This window comes from Mesoplodon bidens, assembly GCF_964165515.1.
Source record: "Mesoplodon bidens genome assembly, chromosome: 2".
NCBI lineage: Eukaryota > Metazoa > Chordata > Mammalia > Artiodactyla > Ziphiidae > Mesoplodon > Mesoplodon bidens.
In genome coordinates, this window is record NC_138177.1 from 23350671 (window position 1) to 23360899 (window position 10229).

Genomic DNA, 10229 nt, shown 5'->3' on the forward strand with positions numbered 1-10229 from the left:
TCAAAACTAAGAGGTGAAAAACAATAAAAGTCATTTATGATCATTACCTGTCATGTTTCTGGGGGTTTGCTGGGTTCAGCCAGGTGGGTCTCACCCAGGGTCTCAGGTGGTCGCAGCCAGAGGCGGACGAGGCTGAAGTCTTCTCAGAGGCTTCCTTTGGTGGCTGCAGCTGGCTCCTGGCTGAGATGTCAGCTGGGGCTCTCAGCTGAAACACCTCCACATGGCCTGGGCTCCCTCGCAGCATGGCAGCTGCCCTCCCCTCTCCGGGCAGACTCAATCCTGTGCTCAGTGCTCTGGGTTCACTTTTTAAGTTACAAGCTTTCATTTTCAGGTAAGAAAACGAGGTCACAGAGAGATGAATGGATGTGCTTAAGGTCACCTGGTATTCAAGCCAGGAAGAGAACGGAACCTCTGCCTTTTCCCTCTCAGTTTACAGGTTAAGCTGCGGTCTCCTCCATCCTTGTCTCGGTGCTGAAAGCTCTGTTGTCTTAGGCCCTTCCTCGTACTTCAGCCAGCTGTGGCCAGAGCTGGCCCCTCGCTAGGTTTCAGCTCTTCCTTAGCAGAGACTCTGTTTTGCCCAACTTTTTCTCTATGCCAGCTTGATGCCTGGCATTTAGTAGCCCTCAGAAGACGTTTATTTAATCAGATCCCTGTTTTTCAAGCACCCTCAATTTTCTCTTAGTTGTCTAGCCAGCTCCAAAGGAACCCCAGTTCCTGGTGTGTGTGGGGATGGGCAACTGAGTAGGAGCAAGGAAATGTGTCCCCACCTGCTCACCACCTCTCAGGACCTCCAGAGATGCCTGAGGAGCCCCTGAGGCCACATATTGTTGTCCTGTGGGGGAAGGGTGTGTGTGTGAGAGACTGGGCTTAAGGGATTTATTGTGGTTTTCCTTTGATAAAACTAAACAACAAAAACAAATTAACTAATACAGGCATAAATAGAATAAAGAGTGAAAGCCTTTAATCAATCCCTCCCTGTTCCTGTTCCCACACTTCGGAGGTCATCACTCATCACTGTTTACAGTTCCTCCTATATCCTGCCATATTCCTTCTCTATACATACACACACACCACACACACACACACACGCACGCATGAGATCGTATTATGTACATATTGTACTCTACATTTTTTTAATATCCCAGAGATATCATTTCTTTCAATGGCTGCAGGCAAATTTATAATATAGATGAACCATAATTTTGTTGGTTTGTTTGGAGAGATGACAATGTTATTTATATTTATTTTATCTATACTGAGTTTTCATATTTCACACATGATACACAAACACATTTTTTTTGTAAAATATTTAGACCTGTGTTCAATACAGCAGCCACTAGCGACATGTGACTACCGAGCACCTGAAGTGCAGTGTGTTGGAATTGAGATGTGTTGTACGTGTAAATGCACATTGGATTTTGGAGACTTAGTATGAAAAAAATAAAGTAAAATATCTCATTAGTAATTGTTTATATTGATTGCATGTTGAAATGATACTATTTTGGAATATTGGGTTAAATAAAATATGTTATTAAAATTAATTTTGTGTTTCTTTTTCTAAAGTGTGGCTAGTAGTCACAGGGAACCACAGTCAATGTTCTGTGATAAACCCTAATGGAAAAGAAATTTAAAAAGAATGTATACAGTATATGTAGAGGTGAATCACTTTGCTGTACAGCAGAAATTAACACAACATTTTAAATCAACTATATTTTAATAAAACAATAAAATGTAGCTAGTAGAAAATTAAAAATTACATACGTGTCTTGCATTCTATTTCTTTTGGGCAGAGTTGATTTAGAGAATACAAACATGTACAGAACAAAAGATGAAAGTTCTACTTCTACTTCTCCTTCCCTCCCCGAGTTGTCACTTATTTTTATCTTTTTTCCAATGTGTATTTAAGGCTATATACTTTATCCTGAGTTATGTTTTTGCTATATTTTTCAGATTTTGTATGTATATTGTGCTTTTGTTTGTTTTTGAAAAAGTTTGTTCTCTTATTTTCCATAAATACTTTAATTGCAAATAGAGTTGCTTTAAATTAAACAAGTAATACATGACTTTTAAAATAAAGACAGTGAACTCTTCCTGTTTTTCCACAACCCTGATCCTTCTCCAGAATGCATTGTTTAGGATATTGGCATTGCCACCTACCAAATTAAAGACAGAAATAGAAATGCTAATATCTGAATAATAGGAATCCCAGAAAGAGAGAATGGAAATGGAGAGAAGGAAATATTTCAAGAAATAATGTAACAAGGTCCTACTGTATAGCACAGGGAACTATATTCAATATCCTGTGATAAACCATAATGGAAAAGAATATTTTAAAAAAAGAATGTCTATATGTGTAGAATTGAGTCACTTTGCTGTACAACAGAGATTGGCACAGCATTGTAAATCAACTATACTTCAATAAAAAAATAAAATTATAAAAAGGAAAAAAGAGGGCTTCCCTGGTGGCGCAGTGGTTGAGAATCCGCCTGCCGATGCAGGGGACACAGGTTCGTGCCCCAGTCCGGGAAGATCCCACATGCTGCAGAGTGGCTAGGCCCGTGAGCCATGGGCGCTGAGCCTGCGCGTCCAGAGCCTGTGCTCCACAACGGGAGAGGCCACAGCAGTGAGAGGCCCGCGTCCCGCAAAAAAAAAAAAAAAAAAAAATTGTCCCAGGTGCAGAGTGCAGCTGCAAATGCTTCCTGATTGCTGTCCACCCGGTCCTGATCCCACCCTGTGAGTAAGTGTCCCTATAATATGGAGCTGCCTGCCTCATTTTTTTAGTCTCAAGATGCCTTCTCAGCTTGGTGGACATTTGTCATTCCCTCCATCCTCCAACACCCAGTCCTGCCCCTGCGGCAACTTCTCCTGTGGTGTCATCTGCGGGTCTCCCCACACATCCTACCCTACCTGCTCTCTACCATTCGGGATTTCCTGAGGTATTGGTCCACTGTGTATTGTAAGGCCTGGGATGCCACATGCTGCTTTGCCATCTTTGGGCCTCACAGGGCCCAACCCTGAGTTCCCCGGCTCTCACCAGTGTGTCCCCCCCTAGACAGAAAAGGCTCCCCACTAGCTAGTTCCTCTATCAGTTGGACCAGCAGTACCCAACCCACCTGAACCTCGTTGATTGGAAAAAATGCACAATCTACAAGTTGAGAATTATGTTTTATTTGCTGCATTACTGAGGACTTAAGCCCAGGAGGCAGCCAGCCTCCCTCAGATAGCTCTGAGGGCCTGTTCGAAAGACACTAGGGAGGAGCCAGGATATATAGGGGTTTTTGAAAACAAAACAAAACAAAACCCCAAAAAACAGGTAGTTGAACATCAAAAGATTACTGCTTGGACTTCCCTGGTGGCGCAGTGATTAGAATCTGCCTGCCAATGCAGGGGACACGGGTTCGATCCCTGGTCCGGGAAGATCCCACATGCCGCCGAGCAACTAAGCCTGTGTGCCACAACTACTGAGCCTGTGAGTCACAACTACTGAGCCTGCGTATCTACAGCCCGTTCTCTGCAACAAGAGAAGTCACCGCAATGAGAAGCCCACGCACCACAGCAAAGAGTAGCCCCCGCTCACCGCAACTAGAGAAAGCCCGCGCGCAGCAGTGAAGACCCATGCAGCCAAAAACAAACAAACAAACAAATAAATAAAAAGATTACTGTTAATTAAAGAAAAACCAGGCATCTCAACTTAATGAATTTAGTACTTTTCTATGTTTGGGAAGATGCAAGAGTCTGGGCTTAATGAAATTATGCCTTTGATAGGCGCCTTAACTCTCTAGGGCCGGTATCCTGTTTTTCTCCATCTTGAATCCCCTCAGGGTGCACTATCAGGGGTGGCTGCAGTGGCTGAGGACTTGAAGACTACAACTTCCTTGTTTACCTAAAAGGCAGGCGATATTCTTTGTCCACAGCCTCACCCTAAGGAGTTTCACCTTCCTGCCAGTCCGAAAATGTGCTCAAATAAGCCAATCACATTCTCCCGTGGGAAACAAAGGTCACCCCACCTTCTTGTCGCTACAAAGCCTGCCTCTGACAGTCACTGCTTGTTCACTCTGCTCCCAAGTGCAGCCCTGGCGTGGCCCTTCCTGGTGTGGGGTGTCCTCCACCCCGGGCTGTGATGTAGGTGATTAATAAACTGCTGTTGTCCTCATCTGCCCAGTGTCAGCTGTCACTTGTTTAGCCATCTCATACTGTTTAGGGCAGGGGATCCCTCCTTCACCAATCGGGTGCTGAGGAGGTGATCAGAACACACCGATGGCACGCTTTCTTGTTTTCCTGTGCTATTATGGGCTTATTCATTACTTTAAAATATTTGTTCTCCAACTTCATGGATTTGGGGTGGGATGGATATTAGATGACATGCCCTCGGTCTGTCTCCCCTTAATTCACTTGGCTTTTATAAAAACCTAGGTTGTTGCCTACTTTTTTTTGTTGTTTTTTGGTTTAAAAATAATGCTGCCATTTTCACCTTTACACGTGTGTCTTTGTACACCCCTGCTATGATTTCTGAGATGAATTCCTAGAAGTGGGATGATGCAATAAACATTTTTAGAGACTCTGGCAAATTGCTGTACGAGGAGGCTGTACTGCTTTATACTTCCTCTAGCAGTGCTCGAGACTAACAACATCCACTGGAAACTGGGAACGTGTGGGGAAATGCACAATCCCTTGAATTCTGAGAATCTAATGACTTCCTGATTTTGCTTGTAATGATATTACTGAAGAACAACATACAGTGACGTGCACACATCTTGAGCCAACAGTTTGATGAATTTTACTGAGTGAATCTACCTGCATGATCACCACCCAATTCAGAATACAGAACGTTCGCAGCTCCTTACAAGCATCTCGCCCTTTCCCCACTATCACCTCCCACCAACTACTGCTCAGCTCCTATCTTTATAGTTTTGCTTGCTTTTCAGCTTCATGCAAATGGGCACATACACTCTGTGTTCTTCTGTGCTTGCCTTCTTTTTTTTTAATTAAAAAAATTTTTTTTTTGCGGTACGCGGGCCTCTCACTGTTGTGGCCTCTCCCGTTGCGGAGCACAGGCTCCGGACGCGCAGGCTCAGCGGCCATGGCTCACGGGTCCAGCCGCTCTGCGGCATGTGGGATCCTCCCGGACGGGGGCACGAACCCATGTCCCCTGCCTCGGCAGGCGGACTCTCAACCACTGTGCCACCAGGGAAGCCCAAGCCGCAGCTTTTTATTAAATAAGTATGAGGCAAAGCTCTCTCTTATTCCTTCCTTCTTTCTCTTGAAAACATTGCCTATAGGATACCATGAAAACGTCCCCAAAGCCCAGTGTAGTAGACTCTGTGGGTGCTCCCAGCATGTTCCCTCATCTCCTCTCTTCAGCATGCTCCCACCTCCATTCCAGCAGCTGGGATCTGCACTGGTTGACGACTAGAAATACCGCAGTTCCCTCGCCCTGGGGGTGGGATCATTCTGAAGCTCGCAGGGTTTCCCATCTGGATTAAGCTTCAAATGCCCTCAGAGGGAACCTAAAGCAGCCTATTTTGGTGATGTTCCCTCTTCTGTTTCACTTCTTACCCACCTCCCTCCCACTCCGAAATAAACCACCAGCCAAATCCTTGTGTCTGGTTTGCTTCTGAGGGAACCCAAACCAAGGCACTCTGGAAAGATGGACCTCTCCCTCTTCACTCTATCCTTGGGACAAGCATGGGAAGCATTGAGGTTATGAGTGTATGTCCTCATCCTATGACTGACGGTTCCAAAGAGTTGCCTCTTTACAGGTGGACAGCCATTCGTCCTGGTTTGCATAGGACAGTCCAACTTATACCTGCAGTGCTGGTGTCCATCTGGTTTAACGTTTCTTTTGGAAGACACTGTCCTGGCTTGGATGATAAATGGTATGGTCACTCCATTTCCAGGAGACCTGTGCTTGGCAGGAGGAGTGTGATCTAATCGGACCATAGGCTGTTAGAGCTGGAAGGGATTTTGGATTCATCTGGTGTAAGCTCCTTGCTTACAGATGAGGCAATGGAGGCCCTGGGCACTAGGAAAACTGCTCATGGTCAGGCATTTAGCAGCAGAGCCAGCCCTGAGGCTAGGTCACCCTCTGTGTGGAACAACCCTAATCTTCCCCTCCTTGGACCTACTGCCAGGGCCTTCCAAGAAGGCTGTAAGTCGCCTTTGCTACATTGACCTTACTGTGGAGTCAAAGCAATCTTTGGTCTGAAAATCTGGCTATGTACTAAATCTTTGATATTAGAAGTCTGACTAGGGCTTGGGGAGTTCACTCCATAGCCTGGAAATAAGTTGTCCTACTGTCCACTAGATGGTGTCCAATACACACCCCCTACACATGCATCACTGGCACAACTAAGCCTGATGTTGATGAAAGAAAGATCTAATCCATCCCAGTTTGGTCGTCTTGTTTTGTTTCCTGGCAGCTTGCTCTAGAAGAGATTTGGGGACTGGCACGAGAGGAGGAAGACGTGCCTTTAGACAATCTCTCTGGTTGAATGGTTGCAGGACGTGAGGCAGAGAAAAACAGGGGCTGTTGGAGCCATGCTGGTGAGAGGGGATGCTGGCCTGGCCCATGGCTGTGCGTGATGCGGACGGAGAGCAGTGGATGGGTCTGGAGGCAGGAAAGACAGGTCTCGACGAAAGGTTGCATCTCGCACTCCCTGAATTCCCTAGTTTCAATCTCTCCTTCTGTAAAACGGCAGAGGGGTTGGCTGATCAGTGTTGGCATTTCCAGTGCAGTGTAGATACTCAAAATATGGAGGCTTTTTGGAAACTAATGAATAAAACAACTAAGATTTATTGAGTGCTTATGGGAGCCCTTCTAAGCACTTAAATGTATTAATTTCCTTTATTCCCCCTCAAATACACATCTTGGGCCCCTGCCCAGATCAAAACCTTTGGGACTGATGGGCCTGAGCCAGTGTATTTTGAAAAATCTCCCCATGTGATCCTTATACACTTCTGGCTCTGGTGGGGGAAGGAGATGAGGCCCAGGCAGGCTTGTCCTGTGAGGGGATCTGGGGCTCCCACCTGGCAGGGCTGCCGGTCAAGTTCTCCCAGGGGCCTCAGGCCTCGCGTCTCTCTTCCACTTTGACCTTCTCCTCACTTTAATCTGCCAGACACCGCATGTGCTTTCTTTCCTCCTTTCTCCCGTTCTTCTTCACAGAACACCTCCAGGCCCTGCTCAGTCTCTCTCTCTGTCCCTTATCCCTCCTGCAAATCGTGCACAGCCCTGGAGCACATCTGTGGTGTTGGCCCTGGTCCCCCCAGGTGAGAAGCCCTGTCCACTCGGTGCCCTCCAGAGGGGCCGTCCTTGCAGCCTCCATCCTGCCCTCCTTGCAGGGACAGCGTCTGGCCTCCACCTCAGGCCCACAGCCCTCCCCACCCCTTCTTCCTGCCGGCCGTCCTCAGGGTCTGCAGCAGCCCCAGCACCAGTAACCTCCATTGAACACGCCCTCCCCGCCTGCCTGTGCTGTGCTCGGACCACAGAGAGGTGGGGGGCCTGGCGTCACAGAGGCCTGAGGACGTGGCTGCGGGAAAGGCCTTGCTGTGCTGCTCCCTCTCCAACAAAAGTGAGCCGGGGGCTTCCCTGGGGGTGCAGTGGTTAGGAATCCACCTGCCAGTGTAGGGGACACGGGTTCGAGCCCTGCTCCGGGAAGATCCCACATGCTGCGGAGCAACTAAGCCCATGCGCCACAACTGCTGAGCCCACGTGCCAGCCACAACTGCTGAGCCCGCGCGCCACAACTGCTGAGCCCGCGCGCCACAACTACTGAGCCCGCGTGCCACAACTACTGAGCCCGTGCACCACAACTACTGAAGCCCGCGTGCCTAGAGCCCGTGCTCCGTAACAAGAGAAGCCACCACAATGAGAAGAAAGAAAGTGAGCCGGGGCTGTATTTAGTTCAACACCCATTCATCGGGTACCTACTGCACACCAGGCGCCCAGCTAGGCCTTGGGGTTACCAAGGTGAGTAAGACACCCTCCTCCTACCCAAGCACCTCACTTCTGTTCACAGATGCAGACACAAAACATCTGTTACAGGACACCTGGTGGAGAGAAGGTGCCCATGCATTGGTCACAGGGAAAAGGGGGAGGTTGATCGAGGCTGTGGGCGTCTGAGGAAGCCTCCAGGGAAGCCTGTTGCCCCTTAAAACTTCGCTCAACTGTCACATCCCCCCAAAACACCTCAAGCCCCGTTGGGAAGATCCCTAGGTTGATTTAAGGGCCCTGCCTCTGGGCTCCCAGCACCCCCATGGCAGTTACTGCACCATATGAAGAGCTGTGATTCTCAGGGTCCCTCTGCCGTGAGCAGCTTCAGGCTGGAACCATGTTTCCACTTCCCACCCCAGAAACCAGGGCCTGGCACACAGTAGGTGCTATGTATTTGCCTGTTGAATGAATAGGAGGTGCCATCTGAGCTGGGCCTTTGCGGATGGAGAGGATTTAGAGGATGAGAGCGGGGGTGAGGGCTCGGGGGCCAGGACGTGAGGTCTGGAAGCACGGCAAGAGGCCCAGCTACTTTGGTGCCCCCTCCTCCGGTTACTCTCTGGGGCATCTGAGCATCAGGGACTCCTCCCCCGCCACTCCGCCTCCAGCCAAGTTTTGCAAGACCAACCTTCTCCCTTAGAGCCCGGGGCACTCGCCCAGGGTCTACACCCCTGTCCCCTTGTTCTCTGGCCTTAAAGGGGGAGGTGGGTGGCGGGATTGACACCCCTTCAACCGGGGGTGGCCCATCCTCTCTCTCCCTCCCCAGCAGCTGTAGCTGAGCCTGTTGATCTCATCTCTGGGTGAACTTTAGAATCACCAAAGAAGCTTTTTAAAAACACCCATGCTTTATTTGATTGGGCTGCGGTGGGACTGGGGGAGCATCGTTTTTAAAGTCCTTCAGGCGATTCTAACGCACAAATGCACTAAGCCAGACCCCAGCTGGGGCAGGACCCCACCCCAACTCCTCCCACAGGGCCTCCCCCCCCTCTGCTGCTCCAGCCTCCTTCCCAGCAGTTTTATCTCAAGCAGCACATCCCAGAGCCCTCTCGGCACTGAATTATACCCATCCCAGCAGACTGCTGCCGTGTGAATTACTGAGGCCGGAGCTGTAAAGGCATCTATCTCCTGGTAAAGAAATTAAAGGGCTCAATCATTCAGCCGAGAGTCAAGGACAGAGAGATTCTCAGTCCCTAGAGAGAAAGAAAGGGGGGTGCGTGAGCGCAGGGAAAGGGAGAGCCTCCTTTGAGGCGGAGGAGACAGAAGGCAGTGTGCTGGGGGCACGTGCCACAGCCAGCAAGGAGGGTCCCCCCTCCCTGACTTTCCTTTTTGGAAGGCTGGCACCCAAGACCCCTGTCTGGGGTGTGGAGGCCACAGGCAGGCAGGGGCTACCGCTTGAGGGTTGGGTGAGCTGGATGTGGAGACCTCTCAGGGCGGGCAGTGTGAGGTTAGCCAGATAAAAATGGGGTGTTTCAAATGCCACCTCCCATAGCAGCCCTTCAGGGACTGAGCCAGACATTTCCTTCCTAAGAGACAAGGATACGGCCTCCCAGCCCCCAGGACACAGACAATTGGGACTTCCACAGGCTGGAAGCCCTCAGTCACTCTTTATTTATACCCCGCTGAGTGATACCCCAACTGCAGCTATGGCTTTGGGCAGAGGACAGGGACGTGGTGAGAAGGGCTCAGCTCCTCAGCCTGGGGCCCAAGCTGTGGCCCCGACGGGGGCTCAATGTTGCTGTCTTGACATTTTCGGAGTCACAAGCCCGTGACAGAGGTGTGGGAGTCCCTGTGAGGCAAAGGGGGTGGGTGGTGCTGGCGTTTCTGCTCTTACTGGGACACATTTTTTTTTTTTTTTTTTTTTTTTTTTTTTTTTTTTGCTGTACGCGGGCCTCTCACTGCTGTGGCCTCTCCCGTTGCGGAGCACAGGCTCCGGACACACAGGCTCCGCGGCCATGGCTCACGGGCCCAGCCGCTCCGCGGCATGTGGGATCTTCCGGGATAGGGGCACGAACCCGTGTCCCCTGCATCGGCAGGCGGACTCTCAACCACTGCGCCACCAGGGAAGCCCATGGGACACATTTTTAAAGATGGCTCTCCTTCTCCTTCAGCAAGTGTCTGGGCCTCTTTTTTTTGTGTGTGGTACGCGGGCCTCTCACCGTGGTGGCCTCTCCCGTTGCGGAGCACAGGCTCCGGACGTGCAGACTCCGGACGCGCAGGCTCAGCGGCCATGGCTCACGGGCCC